Genomic DNA, 10,102 nt, shown 5'->3' with positions numbered 1-10,102 from the left:
CCCCCCCCCCGTGCTCCCCCCCCCACCCCTCCCCGCTCTCAGCCCAAGCAGGACTCCCTGAGGTCCCGGTTGGTCCTCGGACGGAGGTCCACCAGCCACGAGAGGGGGGGCCGGGGGAGCGGAGGCCTGGACTCCTGAGCGGAGGGCCCACGGCCTAGGGCCCCGATTAGTCCCGGAAGAGAAGGCAGGCAGGGAGGGGGCCGGGGCAGCCAGGACGGGACGAAGCCTGGGGGTGAGTCTCTGAACAGAAGCAGGCCTGTGACATCCCCCTTTGGTGCAGAGCCGTCCTTCCGGAGTGGAAGGTAGGCTGGGGGGCTTGGAAGAGCGGGGCCCCGGCTGAACCCACCCGAGGGAGGGGCCCCTGGGAGCCTGAGCATGAGTGGGGGGAGGAGGCCTCCAGCTGTGCCGCACGTGGCCTGGCCCCGGGTCCTGGCAGTTAGCTTGCTGCTGAGATCTTCGCTGTGCCCGCCTCAGTCTCCCCGCTGGGAGCCACAGCATCTTACGGCTGAAACCTCTTAACCCGTGAAGGCCCTTCACTCGTCAACCTCAGAAATAAGGTCTATTTTACTAGCAAAAATGGTTTATTTGGGAATAACAGAGTCACAGTTCAGTATCTTCAAGCTCCAGGAGCACTACAGGCATACCCAGCAGAGAGGAGAGGGTGCTGTTTGATGAGAAGGCAGAGGGCAGGGAGGGTTATTCTGCACCCGAGTCCACTGGGGAAAAGCCAGAGTTCCGAGTGACGGCCCGCGGTGAGTTTCAGGGGGTGGGTTTCTTATAGGGGAGGCGGGGCACATCTTTCCCTGGAGGGCCTGTAAGTCCCGATTCTTCCTGTGATTGGCATTTAGTGCTCTGGCTCCTCTTCCAGACACAACCAGAGTCCACTTTAGTGACGTTTCCCTTCATTAACGTTCACAACTCACTGCTGCCTTTCTTCATGCGCTCATTCAGTCATTCAACAAACACTTGTCTACCAGGGTCTGTGCGTGTACACTCAGCAGGGGGTGCTCCTGAGCTCCATGGTGCGGGCACAGGGGAGTCCCGCCCACCACCTGTCCTGAGGAGAGCAGACTTATCAAAGGGTCCCTGGGAAGGGGGAGAGGCTGACTGTGGCGAGGCGTAGCAGACACACAGAAGAGCAGGTGGGGCATTCACATNGGCGAGGGGGGGGGTGGGGGGCGGCTCAGCGGTTAAGCATCCGGCTGGTGATCTCCACGCAGGTCTTGATCTCGGGGTCATGGATTCATGCCCTGCACTGGGCTCCTCCCTGGAGGAGCTTTTAAAAAAAAGAAAAGAAAAGAAAAAAGAACAGGGAACAGGCACATCGAAGGCCCTTGGTCGTCCCACCCAGAGGAGTCCTTGGATTTTGTGTTTGTTACTCTCCTGTTTCTCTTGATAGTTTTCCGCTTATCGACCCATTTGCATTCATATAAATACGTATATCCCTAAATCAGACCGTCTGCGGCACTTCCCGGTTTGGGGCCGCAGCTTATGCGTATGTGCTGCACAGACGGTTCTGGAACTTGCTTCTTTCACTCACGTGACGTCCACACAGACCTCTGAAGCTGCGGTTGGCTTATCGCGGTCGCCGCTCCGCTTTCTGGCGCGGCTCCCCCGACGGCCGCACGGCATCCGTGAGCAGGGCACGTGGGGGCCTCTGGCTCCGGGCTGCTGTTTTGCGTTTGCACGCATTTCCCTGGGGAGCTTCCTGGGGACACGTGGGCGGTTGTGTGCCTGGTGTGCAGCGTCACCAGCAAACACGGCGTTGTTTTCAACATGACGGCGCCGGGCCAGGCACGGCAGTTTTAGTTCCTCTGCGTCCCCTCGCCGTCTGGAGTTGTGCAACCTGTGGGTTTGTGAGAAGCTGGTGAGCCGGGCGTCGGGATTGCAGCCGGGCTTGCGGGCTTCCCAGAGACGGGGCTTCCCGCGTGCTGTGAAGTGGCTGTTCAGGCTCTTTGTCCATTCGCTAGAGATTGTTTCCCTCTGTGTGCTCACTCGCAGGCACCCTTTGTGTGGACTCTGGACGCTCACCCTGGCAGTGAAGCCACGGACACGCATCGCGCCTCCGCCCCCTGGCGTCTGCTCCTGTAGAACCTCCTGTGAATACCAGGGGGTCCTAAGACGGTCTCCTAAGTCGCAGGGGCGCCTGGGGCCTCAGTCGGTTAAGCATCTGACCCTTGGCTTCGGCTCAGGTCCCGATCTCACGGTCCGTGGGTTCGAGCCCCGCGTCGGGCTCTGTGCTGCCAGCGCGGGGCCGGCCTGGGAGTCTCCCTCTGCCCCTCCCCCACTCGCGCTGTCTCCCTCAAAGTAAATGAATAAACTTAGAAACACATCTTTACAAAGAGTTTATTGTTTTGCTGATCGCGAGCCTTTGATCCACCTGGATGTGGCATCTGTGTAGGGTGTGAGGAAAGGGTCCCCGTGCCAGCCTTTCTGCCCTGATGGGCGGGCGTGCGGCCCGGTCCGTCTGCAGACGCAGGTTCTCCTGCGGCTCCGTGCCCACCTGGGCGTTCATTCAGGGAACGCTAGGGTGTCTTTTTTTTTTTTTTATAGTTTATTTGTTGTTGAGACAGAGAGAGACAGAGCATGAGCGGGGGAGGGTCAGAGAGAGAGGGAGACACAGAATCTGAAGCAGCTCCAGGCTCTGAGCTGTCAGCACAGAGCCCGACGCGGGGCGCGGACCCACGAACCGTGAGATCATGACCTGAGCCGAAGTCGGACGCTCAACCGACTTGACCGCCCCGTAGGGTGTCTTGATCTCTGGGAGGAAAGTCTCCTTTCCCTGTTTCTTTTGCTGGAGCCCCGAGCTCTTCCACAGAAATCTCTCGAATCGGCTTACCACATTCCTTGAAAAACCCTGTGGGTATTTCAACCACAATTTGTCCTGAATCTAAACACCCGTTGTGTGTGCGCATTCCTGGCGAATCCTCGCTGGCACAGCCGGCAGGGGGCGCTCAGCTCGCCCCTGGGAAGGAGCAGCCCGCACGGACTCCAGGGAAGACTGTCCTTGGGAAGGACGCGTCAGTTCCCGCCCCACCAGGGACAGACCCGCTCCCTGTCTGCAAGCACCCACCCCTGCGCTCACCAGTGGCCGTCACCCTGACCCCCGGCTTCCCTCCAGTGGACTTGGGTTCAGAGAAGCGCCTCCCAGCTTCCAACTTTTCCATAAAATAGCGTCCTCTCCTTCCTGTGTTGGATACGGCTATAGTTTTCCCAGAGATTGCAAAAGAATGCACAATTTTATTCTTCCTTCCTTCCTTCCTTCCTTCCCTCCATGGAGAGTGAGCTCCTGAGCAGCAGAGCGAGAGAATCTCAAGCACGCTCCACACTCCGCACGGAGACCAACGTGGGGTTCGGTCCCACGACCCTGGGATCGTGATCTGAGCCGAAATCAAGAATCAGATGCTCCGCCAACATCCCAGGCACCCTGTGACAAATTTATTCTCAGGATTAACAATGTGTCTCTGGAATGGGTTAGACTGTGCTTTCTCCTTTCCCTCTTTGGTTTGAATATCAGGGTTATATTGGCATCATCGTAAACCTTCCCTCTGGAAAACTTCGCATGGCATTTGCATTGTCTGTCCTGTGACTAATGGGTAGAACTTGCCCGTAGAAGCACTCAGGCCTGGAGTTTTCCCTGTGAGTTAAAACCACCATTTCCATTTCTCCCCTGGTTATAGGGCTACACGGGCGTTCTGCTCTTGAGTTAATTTTCTATTTTCCTAGGAGTGTATCCACTTCAGATGGACTTGCATGACTTCTTAGTATCTGCCTAATTCCTGCCGCACAGATCACGATCTCCTTCCGTCGTGTTTCTAGCATTGACGTCCACCCCGTGTTGTATCCTTCACTCGTCTGGCCAGGGGTGTCCCTTCGGTGATGTGCTCTCTGAGGCGTGTTTTCTGTTTCACTGATTTATACTCCAATCCCTTTCATTCTACCTCGAGTGTATTATGTGAGCAGAAATGTGTCTGTTTTGCTCGCCTGTTCCCCAGTATCAAGAAAAGTAGCAAGTACGTAGTAACTGTTGACTAAAAGTTATATATAATTTCTTCCTCCCAAATGTTTTGTTATTTATTCTGCTATGTCTCTTTCCAGCTTCTGAAATTCTGAAATTCAATGCCTAGTTCATTACTTACTCCCTTCTTTTCTCCTGATGTAAGTATCTGAGTGTCTGGATACATTTCCCTCTCGTCTATGTTGGCTGCATATTCTTTTTGTTTCCATTTAGGTCCGTTTTTTCACTTTCATTGTAATTTCCTATTTGATACTTGAGCTGCTTAGGTGTGTGTATTTTATTTGTTTTTTTAAATGTTTATTCGTTTTTGAGAGAGAGAGAGAGAGAGAGAGAGAGAGAGAGAGAGAGAAAGTGCTAGGGGGGAAGGGGCGGAGACAGAGGGAGACACAGAATCCGAAGCAGCTCCAGCTCTGAGCTGTCAGCACAGAGCCCGACGTGGGGCTGGAACCCACGAGCCGTGAGATCATGACCTGAGCTGAAGTCGGACGCTTAACCGACTGAGCCCCCCAGGCGCCCCTAGGTGTGTGTATTTTAATATCCAGAGGCCTGGACTTTTTCTGGTTCCCTTTTTGGTGTTGACTTGGAACTTCCCTGCATCCCGGTTAGAGCATGTCGCCTGTGTGAGATCCATCTCCGACCATGTTCTTACATTTGTCGCACTGGCTTTTTGGCCCAGTATATGGTCATGAATAGTTACACCTGTTCCACATGTGCCTGAAGAGACTGTGTGTTCTCCAGGTAGTAAGTGTGTTGATCTAATTCTATCCAAGACATCAAATTATTAGTAATGTTCAACTCTCCTGCAGCCTATCAATGACTAAGGATATATGTTAACATTTCCAACTGTGATGGTAGGGTTATCCGTTTTTCCTTACTGTTCTCACGAGTCTTGACATATATACATTTATATCTTGAGTTTATAGACTTTAGTCCAAATGTGTGTGGAAATGGACACAGCTAGCCTCTGTGCGATTTCCCCAGACGCTAACAATTTCTATAACGACGCAGTAGCAACACCAAGAAATTGATTTGGTGCAGTCCGAAGAGCTCATCTGTTTCTGGTTTTGGTGCTCTTAAAAAAGTTTTTAGGGGGCGCCTGGGTGGCTCAGTTGGTTAAGCGCCGACTTCGGCTCAGGTCATGATCTCACACTTCCTGGGTTCAAGCCCCGCGTCGGGCTCTGTGCTGACAGCTCAGAGCCTGGAGCCTGTTTCAGATTCTGTGTCTCCCTCTCTCTCTGACCCTCCCCTGTTCATGCTGTCTCTGTCTCCCTCAGAAATAAATAAAAAATATTTTTTAAAAAAGAAGTTTTTAGGGGTGCCTGGGTGGCTCAGTCGGTTGAGCGTCTGACTTCAGCTCAGGTCACGATCTCGTGGTTCATGGGTTCGAGCCCCGCATCGGGCTCTGGGCTTGAACCGTGAGAGCATGACCTGAGCTGAAACGGGACACTTAACCGACTGAGCCCACAGGCGCCCCTGCGTTTCCCTAGTTTTACCCGCGCTAACTCTCGTGCGTGTGCGTATGTGTGGCTCTCTGCAGCCATTGCTCACGCAGCCACGTGTAGCCACCTTAGCCAAGAAACTCAGCTGAGCCTTCCCACGAGTCCCTCACACCCCCTCTCTGGCCACGTCCACACGAGATCTCAGCCTCTGTAGCTACCTTACTTCACATCGTGCATAAGGTCTCCTTCTGAGATTGGCTTTTACCGCTCAGCAACTTCCTTGACATTCACTCCCATTGTTGAGCGTAGCAACAGCTCCTTCCTTCGATGGCTGAATCGTATTCCACGGTGTGGATGAACGTAGTTTGTTCAGTCAACCGCCCAGAGAAAGACATTTGTGTGGTTCTAGTTGGGGGCTATTACCAGTAAAGCTGCTGGGAACACGTGTTCCCGCATGAAAATGTCTTCACTTTTCTGGGATAAATGCCCAAGAAAGCAGCTGCTGGCTTGCGTGGTGTATTAGGGTGCTTCATATGGGCTACATGTATATATGGTGAGGGAGAGGGAAAGATTTATTTTGAAGAACTGGCTCATGCAATTGTGGCAGCTGGCAAGTCGGAAGTCTGCAGGGCAGGTCAGCAGGCTGGGGACTGGGGTGGGGGTCAGTGTCGCAGCCTTGAGTTGAGTCCAAAGAGCATCTACAGGCAGAATCTTTTCCTCTTTGGGGGGTCTTACCCTTTCCTCTGAAGGCCTTCAACTGATAATACGTGGCCCACCCACATTATGGCGGATGATCTGCTTTATGTAAACCCTAAACACATCTAATACTTACCTTCACAGCCACATCTAGATAGGCGTTTGACTGAATGAGTGGGCACCATACTCCAGCCGAGTTGACACATAAAATTAACTAACCATCATATATGGTATGTTATTATTATTATTAATATTTTGAGAGACAAAGTGAGAGAGCAAGCATGAGTGGGGGAGGGCCAGAGGGTGAGGGAGGGAGGGGGAGAGAGAGAGAGAGAGAGAGAGAGAGAGAGAGAGAGAGAGAATCGCAAGCAGGCTCTGTGCTGAGCTTGATCCCATAACCCTGGGATCGTGACCTGAGCTGAAATCAAGAGTCAGACACTCAACCCACTGAGCCACCTGGGTGCCACGTGTCAATTTTAGTTTTAAAAGAAACTACCCGAGTCCTTTCCAGAGTGGCTGTGTCATTTGACATTCCCACCGTTAACACATGAGCAAGTGTTTCTCCACATCTTCACCAGTGTATGGTGTTATCACTACTTTTAGTTTTAGGTATTCTGATTGGGGCATAACAGCTGAGCTCACTTTAGTGGTTTTAGGTTTTAATATTTATTTTTGAGAGAGAAAAAGAGAGAGAGAGCAAGACAGAGCATGAGCGGGGGAGGGGCAGAGAGAGAGGGAGACACAGAATCTGAAGCAGCTCCAGGCTCCGAGCTGTCAGCACGGAGCCCGACGCGGGGCGCGAACCCACAGACCGCAAGACTGTGACCTGAACTGAGGTCGGATGCCCAGCCGACTGAGGCACCAGGCGCCCCTCACTGTAGCTGTTTTAATTTGCAGGAATCTCACGGCTAATCGCAATGAACATCCTCTCACGTACCTACGCGCCGGCTGCAGATCTTGAGTGAAAGGTCTGCATCTTTTGCAGCTCACGGGGCGACGGTAAGTGGAGGCTTGTTCTGGTTCGCTGCCAATTTAAGCTTTTCATCATTAGGGAGCTGCTCTCTGCGTCACTAGCAATGTCTTTTGCTTTAAAATCTGTTTTGTTTTATATTAATACAACCACTCAAGCCTTTCTCTCTCTCTCTCTCGATGCCATATTTTAGGTCTGTCTCTTAAAACAGCGGAGTTTCTAAAGCTTCAGCCTGAATTAGAGTTTAATCCATTCATCTATGTTGTGATTGCAATGCAGCTCCATCCCCTTACTGTGTTTGGGGGTTTTTTGCTTTTTCTTAAAGGTCGAACTTCTTTTCCCTTTTCTCTCCCTGTCCCCTGCCTCTCCCTTCGTGGGAAGGCGCCACCATGGAGCCGCTGCGGCACCGGGCCCTCCTGGTTATTTCAAGACACATTTAATAAAATTCAAAGTGGGTACCTTGTCCCTTCTTACGCACAGCTCAAGCACTGCCGACCGCCTCAGCCGCCGCCTTCCCCGCGCCGGGCAGACGGGGTCTGTCCCCGCCCCAAACTAGCGTCACTACTACTGTATATAGTCCAGGCTTGCTTAGACTTCACTATGCATCTGGGTTGGTTTAAACATACGTGCTTGGGGGCGCCTGGGGGGCTCAGGCGGTTAAGCGTCCGACTTCGGCTCAGGTCATGATCTTGCGGTTCGTGGGTTCGAGCCCCACGTCCGGCTCTGTGCTGACTGCCAGCTCAGAGCCTGGAGCCTGTTTCAGATTCTGTGTCTCCCTCTCTCTCTGACCCTCCCCTCCCCGCTCACGCTGTCTCTCTCTCCTAGAAATAAAAAAAAAAACATTTATGCACGTATAGGAGGATTAGGAGGAACTTAACTGAGGAACAAGGGGGAGAAGAAGGGGGGAAATGGTGGGGAAAGGGAGGGAGGCAANTGGGTGTTATGTGGAAACCAATTTGACAATAAACTATTTGTAATAAAAAAACATTAAAAAAGTAAATAAATAAATAAAAAACATACGTGCTTGTTATTTTGTTCTTCCTTGGAAAGGCGGTGATTCTGTCCACAGCCCTTGAGAAAGGACTGGACCGAGAGCTGGCTTCCAGGGACAGACGCGAGGCTCTGACTCAGGGCCTCCGGAGCCGGGTCCTCACGGCTGCTGCTCTTGGGTCTCTGCTCTGGAAACCCGCCGCAGGGCTGGGAGGGCGGCCCCAGCACACGTGGGCGCCGTGGCCCCGAGCCTCCAGGCCAGGACCGGCCAGCGCAACCGCGCCCGAGTCCCTCGCCCACCGAAACGGCGAGAAACTAGCTACTGATTGGGGGGCTCAGCTGGTCAAGACTCGGGTTCAGCTCAGGTCACGATCTCACAGTCATGAGTTCAAGCCCCGCATGGGGCTCTGAGCTGACGGTGCAGAGCCTGCTTGGGATTTTCTCTCTCCCTCTCTCTCTGCCCCTCCCCTGCTCGTGCTCGCTCTTTCTCTCAAAATAAACATTTAAAATAAAATAACTCTTGCTTTAAATCACTGAGCTCTGTGTTAATTCCGTCCAGAAGCAGTAGAGAATTCATCCTTATTCAGGATTCCTTCTGGACTTGGGCCTTTTTTCTGAAGTCCTTCCTCCAGATTCTCCTTCAGCCAAGTCCTATTGGTGGCGAGCTCTCCATTTTTTAAAAAATGTTTTTATTTTGTCCTCATTCCTGAGTTTCTCTGGGTCTGGCCTTGGAGGTTAGTAATTACACATCTTGGCCGTCAAAGCCGCCGGCTCCATCTCTGCCGCCGGGGCCCCTGGAGGCCGCTGCTTTCATCTCTGGGTCCCTCGTGATCTTGTGAGAGAAAACGTGCGTTCCTCCTCACTCAGCCTGGCCAGCAGTTGTTGGAATTTCTGGACCCGGAGACTGAGGTTTTTAGACAATTCTGGGAAACTCGAAGCTAGTTTATCTTCACACATCGCACCTCCTTCCTCGTCCCCTTTCGGGAAATGCAAACGGACGGGTGAGCCTCTCCGTCTGCCCGTCAGGACGCCCCTCGCTTGTGCTCCTGGCGTCTCGGGGTCATTTCCGAAGCTCGTTTTTCACTAACATTTTCATCTCAAGTTTAGCCCATTTGAATTTCAATTTATATTTTTCTAGCAGTTTCTCTTTTTAAGCATTATTGCCCATCATCATAGACTATACTGTCACAGAATAAGAACGTACAAAGACTCTTCCTTGTTCGTATTTTCAAGAATCTTTTTTATTTCTTTAGACGTATAAAAATCATCTTATATTCTCTGATAATTCCACTGTCTGAACGGTCTACAGAATCAGTTTCTGCGGGCCCGTGGGGGACGCTCTCCCCACGGTGTCTGCCAAAAAATCTACCTTGGAGAGGCTCATTTTCCTCGGAGTTTGAGCTCCGTGAAACCCTTCCGGCCAGGCGAGGTTATGTCGTCCGGGACGGGGACCCTCCGTCAGCGACAGTGTCTCACCACCACTGCCCGATGGGACAGTTGTCAGTGTGACACTCCCAAGGAGGTCAGCGTCACACGGGCAGGGACAGCCCCTCCCCCCTCGACTCCCTCGGCCCCAAATGTCACCAGTGCTTTGCTGCAGAACAGGTGTGCCTTCTGCCAGCAGCCGAGGACCACTTAACTTCTCCCCCGAGGGGTCTAGCGCCCCACAGGCAGCCTGACGGCACACGGCAGAGAGCACGTGTGTGTTCACCCCGCACGGAGCCCCGAGGACAAGGGGGTCCTATCCCTGAGCTGCCTGCTGACTCCACACTCCCCTGTGGCTGAAGGGGCACATTCTGTGGAAGGTCTCCCGCTTCCTGAGCTGTGTGAAGGCAGAACAGGGGACGCGGAGCCTCCGGCCTGGCAGGCACCCCAGAGGTCACTGCTGCCGAGCCTGCCCCCCCGCAGGCCTCCGGGCGGTCCTTCACTCCATCCCGGAGGGCTGCAAGCCAGGGGAAGCGGTGGGGGTGGGGGGGGAGGGGGGTTCCA

This window comes from Crocuta crocuta, unplaced genomic scaffold (assembly GCF_008692635.1).
Source record: "Crocuta crocuta isolate KB4526 unplaced genomic scaffold, BGI_CrCroc_1.0 scaffold2720, whole genome shotgun sequence".
NCBI lineage: Eukaryota > Metazoa > Chordata > Mammalia > Carnivora > Hyaenidae > Crocuta > Crocuta crocuta.
This window is presented reverse-complemented; position numbering follows the sequence as displayed.